The sequence below is a fragment of the Lolium rigidum genome, chromosome 3 (genome assembly GCF_022539505.1).
Source record: "Lolium rigidum isolate FL_2022 chromosome 3, APGP_CSIRO_Lrig_0.1, whole genome shotgun sequence".
Lineage (NCBI taxonomy): Eukaryota > Viridiplantae > Streptophyta > Magnoliopsida > Poales > Poaceae > Lolium > Lolium rigidum.
Window position 1 is genome coordinate 400056131 of NC_061510.1, and position 17572 is coordinate 400073702.

Consider the following 17572-nt stretch of genomic DNA (forward strand, 5'->3'; position numbering starts at 1 on the left):
GATGGGGAAGGGAGGCGACGCGGCATATGCAAGTCTCGAAGCATAGCATCCAGTCGCTCACTATCCCATTGTCTACAGAGAGGGTACCACTGCTGCAAAGCGCCAACAATTTGAAAATAGAGTCATCAATGCATCGTAGGAAGGCTCTTTTAATAACCTTCTTGTTACAAATTTTCCAAAGAGTCCAAGACATGGCAGCAAACATCAACTAGAATAAGCGCCTCCGCTCTCCGATCTTGGGCCTACCACTTAGGGCCTAAAGCCTCTCGGACAACGCTCTACAGAAACCTAGCAGCGGGACTGGTGAACTTTACATGGGTCCCCGACTCCGGGATCCACATAATGGACACAACTCGTCCCTTGTATGGGCTATACATATCTTGTGATGCCGGTACCAAATGGTTGCATCCAAAATACATGTTCTCACGCTCCTCCTCCGACTGCAGATTTGACCACATATGGATCCAATTGGTATCCAAAGGCATAACATGCATAAATTAATCCTTTGTCACCAAAGGCATAACATGCATAAATGATGGGAAAATGTTTTTTGAGATAAAATGATTCCATACATCCCTAATATCCCATAGCAATTCACATACATCCACTCTAGTGTGAGATTTTCGTTTCTTTTCCACCCCATGCAACCAATTGCCAAATAAATTTGCAATATTGGTTGGTGGTTATATTAAAAGTCATGTGTACAATGTGCCATAGAATCTCAGCAATAGGGCATGATATGAATAAATGTAGTATTGCTTCATCTTGATCACAAAATATCACTTTGTATACTCATTCAAGTTTCATTTGCCCAAACTGCTATGCGGAAGAGTTCCGTTTTTTAATGAAGGAAATACATAAAAATCCCGATTTTAAGTGGTACCTTGATCTTCCATATGTATTTGCAAATAAAATGAGTATGAGCATTATGGTACATAGATTTAACCGAAAACTTACCGGTCGGTGCTAGTATCCATTTAATAACATCATGTTGGATGGATAATTGGACATGCATGAGGTGCTCAACTGAATGTTATCATCTATCTCTTTTATTCCTGTCAAAGCCATCCAAAATGCTATTTTCAGAGGAACTGTGGACATTAAATTTGATATAGTCACATTCATCTGTTATACAATATCATATATGGATGGGTATTGCTCACTCAGAGGCTTATCTCCTAACCAAATGTCTTCCCATAACCGATTGTTCATTTCATTACCAATTTCAAAGGATCCTCCATGGAAGAAGTCATTTTTGACATTCAAGAGTCCCTTCAAAACTGGCGAGTCAGTTGGTTTGCTTGGAACCTGAGATAAGGTTTTGAAGTGTGGCTATTTGTTGCATATTAATTCTTTCCATACACCCTCTTCATTTAGCATTAAATAGCCACTTGCTAAGTAAACATATATCTTTAATTTCTAAAACCTTAAATACCAACCCACCCTAGTACTTTATTTACAAATATTGTTCCATTTATTTAATCTAAACTTATTTTCATGGCCATTACTATGCCAAAAGAAGTGAGATCTAAAGAAGTATATTATCTTCCTCACCCTTTAGGTATTTCCTTCAAGCATAACATAAACAATGGTAGACTTGTGGAACAAAATAACAAGAGTTTGTTTTGCAATCCAATTTCTTAATTTATTTTTGAAGTGGTCCGCCAATGGTTCCCTTTCACCATTTTTGAGTTTGCGGCAGTGAATATGGACTCCAAGATATCTAAACGGAAGATACACAACCTCCCAACTAGATAAGATTATGTATTATTCTTCCATATCCTTTGGTCTACCAAAGCAGAAAATTTCACTCCCATCAAGATTAATCTTTAAGTAGATAGTTGTTCAAATATGCACATAATGAGGTTCATATTAAGAGCATTTACCACATCATGCTCCAAGAAAATAATAGTGTCATCTGCATATTCTAAAATAGATACTCCTCCATAACATTTTATATAATCCCATCTATTTGACCATCCTTTTTGGACTCTGCAATAAGAATGGCTAGTGTATCCGCAATGATATCAAAGTGAATAGGGGACAAATGGTCGCCCTGGTGTAACCCTTTTTAGTTTACAAATAATGACATATGTAATCATTCACTCTTATCCCCACACTACTCTTCTCAACGTAATGTTGTAGCCACTAGCACCAATTAGGATTGGAACCTTTCAGTCGCAATGCTAGTTGTAAAACAAATCCATTTAACTTTATCGTAAAAAAAATCAAGATCTATTTTAAATAAGAAACAATTATTTTCTTTCTATGAAGTTCATGGACAGGTTCATTAAGAAATACCACTCTTTCTAAAAATCTGTCTACCATGCATGAAATCCGTTTGAGTTGGACTGACACTGTTATGCGGTTTGTCCCTACCTTAGTGAACACTTTGAAACTGGGATTAAGCAAACAAATCGGCCTATATTGTTGTATTTGTATTCCATTCTCTTTATTAGGTAATAAAATTGTTGTCTCGTAGTTTAGATGAAACAGAGGGAGTTCTTACTTTTGCGAACTATCAAACATATCCATCAAATCTTGTATTAGAGTCTTCTCGAATTTCTAATTGAACTCTTTACATCATGTATGTCTTTTTCTATAAAATCAGATGCGGAAAATCGCATTTTCAGTAGTCAACAACAGGGGGATATCCTTGTTTTCCGTCTCGATGATAGTAACACTGTTGTTGGATGGTGGTATGAGCAAAATTTTACAGTATTCAGATATGTACACTTTCACATTAGCCAATTATCATGCCCTCCTCTTGTTCCAGCTGAAAGATAATTTCCCCCTATGCTTGTCGTTTGCAATTAGGTGTAAGTGTGTATTACCGCCACCCTCTTTAACATGCTTAACTTTTTTCTGTTGAGTCCACCTGGACTCCTCATCATGCTTTAATTTAGCTATTTGTATCATTAATCTCGCACAAGTTATTTCTTTTTGTTTCGTTAAAAGGGACACTTTCAGATTTGCGATCAACAATATCAATAGCATTTAGTAATCGCTCTCTTTCTTGCTTATAGATGCCACTTTGATTACGGGCCTATTCCCTAAAAAATCGGCGCACGTGACGTACCTTATTTTGCCACCACTCCATTGGAGTAGTTCCTTCGTAGATGGCCGCTCTTTTGCAACCATTTCAAAGAAACCTTCCCATTTTCAGCCATGCCAACTCAAAAGAGAATGTGGCCTTATTTCCAATATGTGCTTGTTGGTCGAATGTAATACAGAGGGGGTACAATCAGAACCTGCGAGGCAAGGCTCTTATAGATCCCCAAGGAAATTTTTGTCCCACTAGACAATTGCCAAAATGCAGTCCAATTTTCCATATGTTGACCTCTTTCTGTGATTCCCCAAGGGAATTGTCAGCCCGAGGGACTAATCGTTGCAAATTGAGACTCTCAATTATAGTATTAAAAATAAGAGGGCAATGGGTATTGAAATCATCATTGTTCTTTTCTTCTTGGCATCTAATAATATTAAAATCACCTCCAACTAACATAGGATGTGTTTCATCCTCACAGATGCAAACTAATTCAACCAAAAATTCCGCCACACTGAAGTGTGACGTCATCTAAGCTGTGACACTACCACAAGTTTTACCTTAATAGTAAAAAAAAGTTTTTCTGAATTCAAAATTTATTTTTTTGCGAAAATTCCGCCAATCTATTAATAATCATCATTAGAAGTACAATCAGATCTAAAAGTAATAAAAAATACAAGTAGACCTTCGAACCACCTAACGACGACTACAAACATTGACGCGAGCCTAAGGCGCGCCGCCGTCCTCACCCCTCCATCACCGGAGTCGGGCAAAGTTTGTCATAGTAGAGCCTAATGTAGTAGACAAATGAGAAGTAGTCGTGCTAAGGCCCCAAAGAACCAGTGCGCCAGAGCAGCAACCGTCGCCAAAGATGACAACCATAAATCGGAAGAGACTGATCTGAAATCACACCAATGAACACGAAAACCGACCGGATCCCAGGAGATCCACCGGGCACACGACTCACATGAGCCCTCCGCCGATGATGTGAGATCATTTTGGACGTTAAGTAATGCAATCCCTCCTCTACCAAAACTTCTTTGTCTGAAAAGCTTAGTTGGGCAGTGGTAAGGTTTTGGCAGCTGGATTTAAAAAAATACCAGAGGGGGTAAGTATTTTGGGTTACCCGGAAAATACCGCACATTAATCAAAAGTTAAAATAATCCAAAATTAAATGGTTTGAATTTATTTGAAAAGAATTGAAATTTATTTCAGACGAAATTTTCGAACAAATTTTGAATTTAATGTATTTATTGACTTAATAAAGCTAAAATCCTTAAAGCTATCACGTTAGCTTTAAGGATGGGGTACCACCCTTAGAGGAGGTCAGAGATTCGAGTTTTATGGCTGTATTTTTTTTTAGAGTTAAGTCTATTTTAAACCTTGTACTTGTAGGCCATAGCTAAATCAAACCCCAAATTTATAATCCTTGAAGTTAGCACACTCAACTTAGCAATCCTAGTCTAATTCCAACCTTTGGTCCGTTTTAGTAGAAATTTGCTGACGTGGCTAGTTAAACCCTGGGATTGTTGACTTGAGCAGGCCCACTGCCAGGTTGGGCTTGACCGGCTCGTTGAAGAATCACGGTTCGAGTTGGGCTTCCTAATTTGGGGAAAGAGGATTCACGAGAGCAGAGGAGTGCGTGTGGCGGCGGCGGCCGGAGAGCCGTCTACACCAAGTGGAGTACGCAGTGGAGGCGATCAGTAACGCCGGCTCGACCCTCGATCGCATCCTCGCGATGGGCGGCGTGGTCCTCGTCAACACCACCCGCCTCCACGCCCGGCGCTACGTGCTCGCCTACCAGGAGTCCATCGCCGTCGAGCAGCTCGTCCAGTCCCTCTATGACACCAAGCACGGCTACACTCAGTTCGGAGGCCTCCACCCCTCCGGCAACTACCCAGGTGGAAGGCCGCCGCCATCGGTGCCAGCCAGGCCTCCCAGTCCATGCTCAAGAAGGACTACCGCGGCGGCATCACCCGCGAGGATGCCGTTGCCCTCGCTCTCAAGGTCCTCAACATGACCATGGACTCCACCCGCCTGACGCTCGAGAAGCTGGAGTTGGCCAAGGTGTTCCTGTAGCTGGGCACTGGGGAGGTGTAGTACCAGTGTGCTCCCTCGATGCGATGGAGAAGCTGCTTGCCAAGGCCGGGCTCTTGTTGTCACGATCGTCGCTGGCGGCAGCGCTCATCTGCTCATCGCCAAGGTCGTCGCGGCTGAGTCGCACAAGCAGAGAAAAACCAAGGGCAGAGGCTCCTTACATACTGACTTGGCTGCTAGGACTGGGCCGTTCAACAAAAGAATGAAAGAGAATCAACCAAAGCCTCAAACTAACTGATCCAAGCAGCAGGTTTTTTCCCATCGGCAATCTACGTTTGGAAGGGAACAAAGGTTGGAATTAGACTGGGATTGCTAAATTAAGTGTGCTAACTTTAGGGATTGTAAGTTTGGGGTTTGATTTAGCTATGGCCTACAAGTACAAGGTTTAAAATGGACTTAACTCTTTTTTTTATTTGCATTTATGTCTTAAGCTAATCAAAAGGATTTGTCAAGAGGATTTGGACCTAACGAACTGTACCTTCAAGTGCCATATGGTGCTTGTGATTATTCAGTATACAGTAGACTCCTACATAGAGGATTTGGACCTAACGATTTGTACTACACGGAATTGTACCTTCAAGTGCGATATGGTGCTTGTCATTATTCAGCATACAGTAGACACCTTTATAGAGATTGATCCGCTTGAACTAATCCGGTATTTTTTGGCCGGTAAAATAATTTACCAGGAGGTTCGAGTTTCGTGGATGTATTTTATTTGCATTTTAAGTCTTAAGGTGATTGAAAAATAATAATTGGTCAACACGATTCGACCTAACGATCTGCATTACACAGAACTTTATCTAACGAGTGCGAAAAGGTGTTTGCAATTATTGAGTATACAGTAGACACCTTGTTACCTTTATAGAGATTGATCCGCTTGAACTAATCCGCTACTTTGGCCTGTAAAAGAATTTGCTAGGAGGGTTCGGTAAAACGGTTTACCGGGCGTTAACCGTGATAATTCATCCGGTAACCAAAACCTTGTCATGTTTTTTTTTTTGACCTGACCAAAACCTTGTCATTGGGCACTGGGCACGAGTGCGGATTTCTCTAATGTAGGAAGGCACCCCGGTACTATCTATACCACACATAGGTTGGAGATTCGTGCAAAGTCCACCCAGTCAATGGTCTTGGCATATTTGCATTTTAGCCTCCTAGAAAATTCGAAATCATCTCCGTAGCGCACACTGGACTATAAAACACCCAACCTAACCCTAATCACCCAGCCCCGACCGACCCCTCCCTGACCCCGCCTCCGCCCGCCCCCCGCCCCCCGCCCCCCGCGCCTCCTCCCGCCAGCCACCGCCTCTGCCCGCCGCCGCCAGCCACCGCCACCGCCACCCGCCCCGCTCCTGACGCCCACAGGCGCCGGACCTCGAGGGGGCCGTGCTCTCCGGTGCCGACTCGCGGGGCAACGCGGCCGACCGCCTCGTGCACCACTTCGCCCGAGCGCTCGCTCTACGGGCCGACGAGGGACACGGCAGCGGCGCACCAGCGGTCCTAGGCACCGTGCTCTCCGGTGCCGACCCGCGGCCCGCGGGGCGACGCGGCCGACCGCCAAGCGCACCACTTCGCCCGAGCGCCGGCCCTCTCCATCCCGCCGCCGCCTCCTGCAGTAGGATTACATGGAACGGGCAGATCTGGGCCGAAACATGTTTTGTTCTTTTTTCTTGAATTTTTTTTACATTTATCTTCTGAATCTCGTGTGATTCATGCAGTTTTCAGTATTTTTTTTTGTTCACGATGACTTCCTTTGTATGGATCTTGTATGAATCATGTTGCAAATAGAAATCTGCATCTATGTTGATTGAATTTTGTTTCACTCCTCTTGAATCTTCTATGAAGTGTGTGAATCTAATATGAATCTGTGTGCATCTACTGTCTTAATATGAATCCGTATGAATCTTGATGAAACATGAAATAAACATGCATGGATTTTATATAAACTATGAAACTTCTACAAGTTATTCATAAATCTCCTATATAAAACTATGCATCTTCTAAAAATCTTGATTCATGTTTTCTTAAGATGCTTCATGGCAGATTTGGTCCTGTACAAAAGATTTGGCAGGTGAAAAAATAGAACTATTTTAGAGAAAATAAAGCTTTGGTGAAAATTTGTTAATTAATTTGGTGAAAATTTGCTCTGGACCAAAATAAATTATAGGGAAAACAAATCTTATGTGAATCTCCAATAAACTATTTTAGGGAAAAGAAAGCCATTATGTTTTGTTACAGTAAAAGCTATTATGTGTTGGCTGAAAAAAGAGATAAACAAAACTAGTACGGAGTATGTAATAAGAAACTTGTAAAAAATTCGTTTGTGTTAAATAACGAAACTTGCAAAATTTTCATTTCGGTTGAAAAGTTATTATTTTTTTATTGCAGTTACAGTGAAAACTGATAATTTTGAATTTGTGGAACTACTGAAAAATGTTGCTGCCTCATGAAGCAGCATGTCTAACATAGAAAACCTGAAAATTCTAGGGGATGTTGTGAAAAATCAAAGTTTGAGGTGAAAGGTTGTTTCTAGATATATGTTTGCACGAATGTCCAACAAATCAATGGCAAAGATAGTGGCGGGAACCTTCCTATGTTAGGAGTTGCACTTCTCCACTGGGCACACTCACCCTCGATTATAATAGGCACGACAAGCTGATCCGATGGTTGAGTTGACACATTGACGCATAGAAATTCAAGTTTAAAATCGGGCACGACAAGCGCGAGGTCGGTCGCGGTCTGCACGATATAAATACACTCGACCGCCGCCATGGATTCATCCTTCCTCCATTAGTTCACTGATTTTGCTCCGATCCTCCTCCGTCCCACGTGTGCCATCGTCGCCGCCGATCCCTCCAATCACAAACGAAAGATCGAAGCCGGAGGCGGCGGGATGGAGGTGGTTGTGTTCCCGTGGCTGGCTTTCGGTCACATGCTACCGTTCCTCGAGCTCTCCAAGCGCCTTGCCGCTCGTGGCCATGCCATCGCCTTCGTCTCAACGCCGCGGAACCTCGCCAGGCTCCCGCCCGTACCACCGCACCTTGCTGCTCGCCTCCGCTTCGTGTCGATGCCGCTGCCGCGCGTCGACGGGCTGCCGGACGGCGCAGAGTCCACCGCGGACGTGCCGCCGGAGAAGATCGAGCTCGTCAAGAAGGCCATGGACGGGCTCGCGGCACCGTTCGCCGCGTTCCTCGCCGGCGGAAAAATGGGTCGTCGATCCCGGGATGTTTGCGCTACTCACCGACCTCCTCCACAAGCCCGCCATCCCCGCTGGCGTCCTGCTGCCGCCGGTCGTCGCCGCCCACGACAGAGACGAGGTTCTCTGGTGGCTCGACGAACAGCCTCCCAGGTCCGTCATCTACGTCGCGCTGGGGAGCGAGGCGCCGCTCACGCGGAAGAACCTGCACGAGCTCGCGCACGGGCTGGAGCTCGCAGGCGTGCGGTTCCTGTGGGCTCTACGCAAGCCGGCTGGACCGTACGACTCCGGCGGCAACACGGGCGAGCGCGGGGTGCTTCCCGACGGGTTCGAGGAGAGGACGCGGGCGCGCGGGCTGGTGTGCACGGGGTGGGTGCCGCAAGTGGCGGTGCTGGCGCAGTGGCGCATGGCGCGACCGGCGCCTTCCTGACGCACAGTGGGCTGTGGGTGGGGCTCCACCGTGGAGAGCTTCGCGTTCGGCCTCCCGCTGGTGATGCTCCCGTTCATCGTCGACCAGCCCCTCGTCGCGCGGGTCATGGAGGAGAAGGGGATCGGCGTGGAGGTGGCGAGGGACACCGACAGCTCGTTTGAGAGGGACGCTGTCGCCGCGGCAGTGCGGCGTGTCATGGTGGACGATGAAGGGAAAGTGTTGGCAAGCAACGCCAGGAAGCTGCAACAGATTCTTGCGGACGAGATGGTCCAGGAGAGGTACATCGATGATCTTGTCGAACACCTACGACGCTACTGTACTGAGGCGACGGCTGCCAGTGAGGCTTATTCGTCCTGCTGGCAAGGGCCTGTGTTGTAAGGAGTACATCTAAACAACCCTTTCATAAATCCAAGCAACCTTTTCGTAAATTTAAAAAACCTTTTCCTAAATCTAAACAACCTTTTCCTTGCCGTCCTTGGATTGGCCCGGGAGATGAATTGATTTTAGAATCTTGACTTTAATTAATAGATTTATTAGTGAACAAGCAAAATATTATCTAGACGAATAAATAGATTACCCATGAAACAACAACGAGTAATTACTCTTGTTATAAAACAGGCTCGTATTTTATCTTTCTTACCATTTGCTAACTATGAGAATGAAAAACAATTTCAAGCTCACTCAATTTTAATAATTAGTTCTAGATCCAGAAAAAATAGACATATTCCTCAATTGACGGAAGAAAGCGGATACTTGAAGCTCTTTCACGCTCATGTCACGTCGAGGTATTGCAGAAAAAGAACTGCAAACTCCGATCCTATTTTTCGTAATCAATTAGTTAACATGGTGGTTAACCGTATTATGAAAGACGAAAAAAAACATTCGCTTATCAAATTCTCTATCGAGTAACTTTTTTTTCTCGCTTTTCTCTCTCAGAATAGCGAGAAGGCATATGCGTCTGGATTGCATATAAGCTTGAGTCACTTTATGTGAAGTCTCCACTTTTGTGAATTTTTATCGTCTTTTTTGCTTTAGTTTCAATTTGTTTTCAGTTTATATTTGTTGCACTTCAGTTTCTTTCATGCAATGACACTATTATTTTTCAAGTTGCATGTTTTGTTGGTATTATTCACTATGGGAAAAAACGGCATTGCCGTGGGCCACTGCACGGCAAAGACATCTTTGTCGTGCGCAGCAAGCACCACGCACGGTAAAGACAAACCACACGACAAGGCCTGAGCGCAGCGCACGACAATGAATCCATGCACGACAAAATCAGCAGTGGTGCACGGCAACGAATCTGTGCACGGCAAAGTCCGAACAAAGCGCATGCAAAGAAACGACGACGGCAAAGTCTCTACACGCCGCACGGCAAAGAAATAGTGCACAGCAAAAGCTCTGAACGTTGCCGTGGCGCACCCTTTGCCGTGCGGACAGACACGTGACAAAAACTTTCAGGCGCTTTTCGGTGGCCTGTGAACTAGACACTCCCTGTCTCCTTGAAGATGTTATAAATTTTAGCAAAAGCTAGCTAATGTGCATTTCCGTTACATCGATCTTGGGAGGAGCCAGACGCCAGTAGCTTTTCATCCTGGCTAGGGGCGTGCTCTACGCGCCATTCTGGTCAAGCACGGGTAGGAGGAGGTGGAGACCCACTTTTTTTGAAATTTTGAGCTTATGCTGATGCACGGATAAGACCGTAGGAGCTGGGCGATATGCCGGTCTTGGCTTCAATGGGATAGTTCATTGGTTTTCATTTCGAGCAAGAGGGTAAAAGGTACACTCGAGTTTAAATCATCTGTCCCATATTTTGCATATTACAAACATTATTATTAATTGACCACGGATGGAACATGCATCCTCAATACAACAAAAAAAACCGATCGAGTTGTGTAAAATAGCAAGGGTAAGAGGAGGGGATGGATTCTACAGCAAATCTCTTTATGTGAGCTTCGTATGTAGGCTCTAGAATATTATCTTAGTTGCAAGTAACTTGGCAATCGCACTTTACAAACCTTTATAACGATATATCTTCTTAGAGACACGGATTGTGGAAATATCTATCACAATAATTAATGACACTCAAAAAAAGTACTAACACATAAACACTATAGCGCATATTGGCACAATTTCTTTTCTAAATCCTGATACGAATGTGATATGTATTCATTTTTGCATGTTTTCTTTACATTTAGATGTGGAATCAATTTTAGGGGAATATCCAGAATTTAAAACACAAAAGGATACATAAACTCTGTGACAAACTAGTCTTGTACTTTGCACTAGCCTATTTGTAGTGACGAAGATGTACTATGAATGTTTTGCTTTAGTACTAGCTATCAACAAGTTTTCTGATCAGTGCTTTTGGATGCAGAGAACAAAAGAAATGATAGTTGTATGCTAAAAAAAATTACCAGTAAAAACCACTTAATATTTGGCAGGAAAAGAAAATAAAAAATATAGAGGCAAAAATATTTAGTATAAAAATACTTAGAGGATTTTTACGGTACCCTGGTACTCCAAAACTGACCGTGGAATACCAACCCGATCTGGCCGTCTGTGCAAGAGGATCAAGAGGACCAGTGTGTAATTTATTTTTTTGAAAGTGCCAAAAGGGCATTTTCTCCTCTGTTCTGGAAAAGCTCTCCATCCCGATAGAGTATCGATCGTCTCCGTTGTTCTGGAAAACTGGAACGAAAAAATATAGGCGGCGCCGTGGTGCTCTTGTGGTCTGCCCTCGCCTCAGCTGCGATCGGTGGCGCCGCCCTTTTGCTCTTGTTTCCTGCTTCGCGCCGCCGCCTACGGCATCCTAGTCGAAGGTCCGTCCTTCCCCCAACGCGCGCGGCCATCCGGATCGATCGTCTCTGCCTTAGTCTGATCAAGGATCTCTACTGCGGACAAGCTCCGTATTGGTTGCCCTCGCGCCTTGAGCTGGTGGTACTTGCGCTGGTTACTGGTAGAGTAGTAGTACAATTGTACAAAACAACAGTAGTAGTATGAAGTAGAAGTACTATTCCTATTGCTTAATATAAAACCACTTTTACCCGTAAAAAAAGAGTAAAAGTACGGTAATACTGTAGTAGTTTACTCGTTTCGGCCACCACCAGTAATTACTTTCATACTTCGAGGCCAGCTCCGGTGCTCCCCCCTAAAGAAAGTTGAAGGGTTATAGTTGAGTTTTTTTCCTGGATTGGGTCCGCCGAAACCCATATCCAATCCATGTATATCCGTTTGTATTGATACAGTATGTGTATGTCGCGTAAGGAAAAAAAGTCACGTGACCAGCTAACGATCTCATCCACCTAAGTACAGCCCCACGTCGTGCGTGCCTTGTTTTGAACAAACCCTAGTACACGCACGTGACCGTAGATACGTACAAAAACAAGGTACAACATAACGCGGACCATACGGGCATGTACAGGGCTGTACGGATAGTGGACCTACACTGAAATTACGATCGTGCCCCCACTTACAAACATGTATGAAAAGACCTCCACTGTTGTTGTATTTGACGCGTCTAGAATTTTTTCAGGGGAGGAGCACCAGAGCATAAGTGTCATACTTCATAGAGCAGGTTATCAATATTTTGGCTACATATATTATGACCGTGAACCAGAACAGTTAGGTTTCAATACATCGTACAACGGTGATTTATATTCTGGCCACATATGTAACCACCGCGAAATAGAATAGTTTTCAATTGGAACATGATGTTCCAAAAACAAAACAAGACGATCTCAAAATAAGGTACATGCAGGTACTAGTGAGACCTCAAACGAAATTAATAACTGATGAAGAATATTCAGTCACATAACGAGATCACTGTCTCTGAAAGCTTGGGTCCAGGCATGGAAATGCAATTTCTGTCGTTGATTGTGTACCATCCAATGGCCTAGGATACAGGGATTCACTGCTACAGTACACTTATTTTATCTACAACATTCCAGAAACATCCATCTATTTACTCGGCCACTCCGCTATCAATCCACGTAGACCCGACGGCAAACCAACGAACCGTGTCCCGTCGCTGAGCGTCTGTTATTAAGGGTCTGTTTGGTTGACGCCCAGGCTAGCCACGCCAAATCCAGGGCGTGCCAATATTTTGGTCAAGGATTTGGGGTCTGTTTGGTTGACGCCCAGGCTAGCCACGCCAAATCCAGGGCGTGCCAATATTTTGGTCAAGGATTTGCTCGCCCCTGTTTCGCCCGCGCGTGGCGTGAAATCTGAACGGGGCGGCCAATATTTTGGTGTGGCTCGGCTAGATGGGCTTCAATCCAAATGCTGGCCTATACTTCCAGTCAACGCCAAGATTTTGGTAAGGTAGCCGCTGGCCACAATCCAAACAGGCCCTTGCTCGCCCCTGTTTCGCCCGCGCGTGGCGTGAAATCTGAACTGGGCGGCCAATATTTTGGTGTGGCTCGGCTAGATGGGCTTCAATCCAAATGCTGGCCTATACTTCCAGTCAACGCCAAGATTTTGGTAAGGTAGCCGCTGGCCACAATCCAAACAGGCCCTAAATACGGCGGAAGGGTGGCACGATGGCATAGCATCTTGCTGAGCCGAACAAGCCGTTCTATACTTCTATGCATATGCACCTTGCTGCTTGCTGGCATTAGTTGCGTAGCATCTACAACAGTGCAAACATTTGCTGGTACGTGTCTCATTAGTGGCATGGATGGGAGGATAAATCGATCAGAGCTTTCGCAGGTAGCCAGAAAATGTTTAAAAATGATGTGCAAAATTCAACAAATATATGTAAGCCCACATACATGGCATCAATTGTACTTCTGCATGAGAAATACGTGTCAATGTATGATTAAGACATAATCATCTTAAATTTGCGGCTTGTAATGTCATTCTTATTAGAAATTAGGGAGAGCATTCCTTACAATGACTGATTTTTAACGTGCAAAGCACGTGAAGCTGACTAGTATATCTTAATTTAAGACGAACTCAACAGATTACAAAGACGCACAGAGCCAGACCAACCCTAATACTAGAATAGATAATCCTCTCCTGGAAGGAGTGGGGATTAAAAGAAAAGGCAAGCGAACTATCCGACTTGGACGATCTGGGACGTGGTTGCTTGATCAACGGTCATTGTAGCTTCCAGCATATATATGAGAGCTTAGCTGAACTTATCGACACTTCTTCAGTTACAGGCACATGGTATGAAATGACCTCCCCATCATCCACCAACCATATCCGCCACAAAGCACAAAGCTTTGTTCCAGCCTCCTCTTCATCTGCCAATCAGAAGATCAAGCTGTGCTCAATATCATTTACACTTCACAATAATTACTTTTTTACTACCATGGAATAACAATTAATTTTGTCTTTCTAAATAGATTGTCAACCACCTGATGAGCAAAGCAGAATATGTAATGCATAGACCAACCCATGCTAGACCTGAAGTATGCACATCCCGAATAACACCCTGTCACAACCTCTCTTTTTTTGCCTTTCAAGTGTAAGAAGAGTTTTCTGACTATATGACCATTCTTTGCAGGATAAACACACAAACAATCAGATTCTACTACAGCTAGAAATTATCGACAACAATTTAACAAAAAAATCATACACTGATGAGAATATGAATTTCAAACCTTGTAATTTGTAAAGATGGTCAGACCTACATGGAACATCAAATGAAACAAATAAAACCCAACTGCGAATTATGTACGCTTTAGAGGTAAAGTCCTATTCACAGATTATCGTACCTAATATATTGCCTGCTACATGAGCCTTGAGGCATGACATATTTTCCATGCAGGATAAGGGGTTCATTTTATCAGAGATCTCAGATGAAGAAGCTAAGGTAATTTACAAGTTCGAGTTAAATTTAGCTTACTTCTAAGTTACATATACATTACAATCCGATTCTTCGGTGTTGTAGAAGTCCTATTGTACGGCGGGAGACAAGTGCACATGGCACGACGGACCTAACGCAACACATGTTGATGTCACAGGCACGCATCTACGGATGATGATGCTGGAATTTGTGGGCATTTGGCCTTTGGCCCATGGCCCATTATCAAATTCTGAAACTCACATGGCCCATTCCAATAATCAGTGGCAGCACTAGTGGTGGCTAAAGTTTAGTCCCACATTGCTAGTTGGGAGAGAGTTGGAGTGGTATATAAGGTGGGCTGTTCTAGTCCTAGTAAGTGAGTGAGAAGAGAGAGAGCCCTCGCGCACTCCTCCTCCTCCGCCGCCCGCCTCGTCACGACGCGCCGCGGGTTGCGGGAATCTCGCCGAGCCGAGCTTATCTTTTTGCTGTTTGGGAAATTAATTGTGTAATCAATTCTGAGTCATTAACGGACGTGTTACTCAGCCGTTTTGCCTTCCGGATTTTCTCGGATCGTGGCCGTGCCGACTCGGACGTGGGCTGCGCCTCACGACCTTCCCGAACCGCACTATATAAGCGCGGACGAGAACCCTAGCCTCGTACGTGCCACATATGCGACTACCTGTTTCCAGCTCATTGCGCCGCCGCCTTCGTCTTCCTCATCCCGTCCGTCGGCGTGCACCGACCGCCGGGACGCAGAGGCCTCCGAACCCCGCCTCTCGTGAACCCGTACGGGTGAGGGGCAATCGGGTTTTGGGGAGCGCCTCGGCGCGACTACTGGCAGCACGACGTCGTCTTCGGACGACGAGTTTCTCCACACCGACAACTTCTTCCCGGACCTCAGCAACTTCTTCGACAACCTCAACATGGGCGACAACGACGCTGCTGTGAAGTACGTGATCTTGTCGTTTCTCTTTCAGTTTCTGTTAGAGTTTCTTCTTCTAGTATATGTGGTAGATGCGATCGGTTTGTCTTGTTTAGATGTGATCTGTTCATCTACCTTACTAGTCTGCACGATTAGTTTACTTATTGTTTTCATAGTCATGATTTATCAATTACTCGTACGGATTATTTCATATGGATATTTGCTTATATATTCAACAATCCAAAAACCTGATTATAGGCAAATCAATTCAAGCAGCATTGCTGCCGCTACTCGACCTCCCTCCTTTGATGGTATGCATTACAAGAGGTGGCGCACAAAGGCAGTCCTATGGTTTACAAACCTAGGCTGTTTTAGCGCCACAGATGCTAGACCTGAGGGGCCTCTCTCTGAGAGGAGCAGGGAAAGTTTGAGAAGGTCGACGCCATGTTTAAGGCGGCCTTGTTCAGCATTCTTGGGGACAACATTGTTGACCCGTACATGGCTTTCGACCATGGTAAAGATGCGTGGGATGCGCTCGAGGCCAAATTTGGGGTCTCGGACGCCGGCACCGAATTGTATGTCATGGAGCAATACTATGACTACGGGATGACCGATGAGCGCTCCGTGGTTGAGCAGGCTCATGAGATTCAGTCCCTTGCCAAAGAACTTGAGCAGGTTTAAGTGTACCTTACCGGACAAATTTGTGGCCGGTGGCATTATTGCCAAGCTTCCTCCTTCATGGAGGAACTTTGCTACTTCTCTGAAACATAAGAGACAAGAGTTTTCCGTTTCGGATCTCATTGGCTCGCTTCATGTGGAAGAGAAGGCGAGAGCAAAGGACACACGCGCTCGTAGTTTTGAGGGAGGTTCTAGTGCCAATGTGGTACAGTAAGAAAAACTTCCAATCTCACAAGTCTAAGAATAAGAACAATGGAAAAGGCAAGTTTGACGAGAAGAACAAAGCCTCAAACTCAACCAACTTCAAGAGGAAGACTCCTTATAAGAAGAAAGGGAATTGCCATGTTTGTGGCGCTCCTGGACATTGGGCTCCTGATTGCCCAGAACGCCATGATCGGCGTGGGAACAGCGGCAAGTCCGCAAATGTTGTTATTGGCGTTGATACTGGAGATGAAGGACGTTGGGTACGGTATTTCTCCTACTTGTCCTTTCGGTATGTAATTCTCCCGATTGGTGGATAGACACCGGAGCCAATACACATGTATGTTCCGATATGTCTATGTTTTCTTCTTATCGAGTTGCAAGGACTTCCTCCGTGCTCGATGGGAAACGGCTCACGTGCTTCGTTCGTGGTGTTGGTACGGTGGATCCGAAGTTTACTTCGGGAAAGACCATCCAGCTGAAGAATGTGCAGCACGTTCCCTCCATTAATAAGAATCTCGTTAGCGGATCGCTTTTATGTCGAGATGGTTTTAAGTTGGTCTTTGAGTCCAATAAAGTTGTAATTTCCAAGTGTGGACAATTTGTTGGAAAGGGTTATGTGTGCGGAGGCTTGTTCCGCTTATCTCTGTCGGACATATGTACTCAAATTATTAATCATGTTTGCAATGATAGTGAGTCCGATATTTGGCATTCACGACTTTGTCATATTAATTTTGGGTGCATGACGCGGCTAGCGAATATGAATATAATTCCGAAATTTGCTATTGTCAAGAAATCCAAGTGCCAAGTATGTGTGCAAGCAAAACAACCACGTAAGTCTCACAAGACTGCGGAGGCAAGAGACTTAGCACCGCTGGAGCTTATACATTCGGATCTATGTGAAATGAATGGTGAATTGACAAAAGGAGGGAAAAGATACTTCATGACTTTAATTGATGACTCTACTCGATATTGTTATGTGTACCTCCTGAAATCTAAAGATGAAGCTCTTAATTACTTCAAAATCTTTAAAGCTGAAGCGAGAAAACCAACTTGATCGAAAGATCAAGCGGCTAAGGTCCGATCGTGGTGGAGAGTATTTTTCCAACGAGTTTGATTCGTTTTGTGCGGAACATGGTATTATCCATGAGAGGACGCCTCCCTACTCACCTCGGTCAAATGGGGTGGCCGAAAGAAAGAACCGTACTCTA

At 44.5% G+C, this 17572-nt stretch overlaps 2 pseudogenes; both read left to right on the forward strand.

The window, feature by feature from the left end:
* Nucleotides 1–4348: 4348 nt before the first annotated feature.
* Nucleotides 4349–5349, forward strand: LOC124697750 (annotated as a pseudogene).
* Nucleotides 5350–5508: 159 nt separating this feature from the next.
* Nucleotides 5509–9147, forward strand: LOC124697751 (annotated as a pseudogene).
* The last annotated feature ends 8425 nt before the right edge of the window (nucleotides 9148–17572 follow it).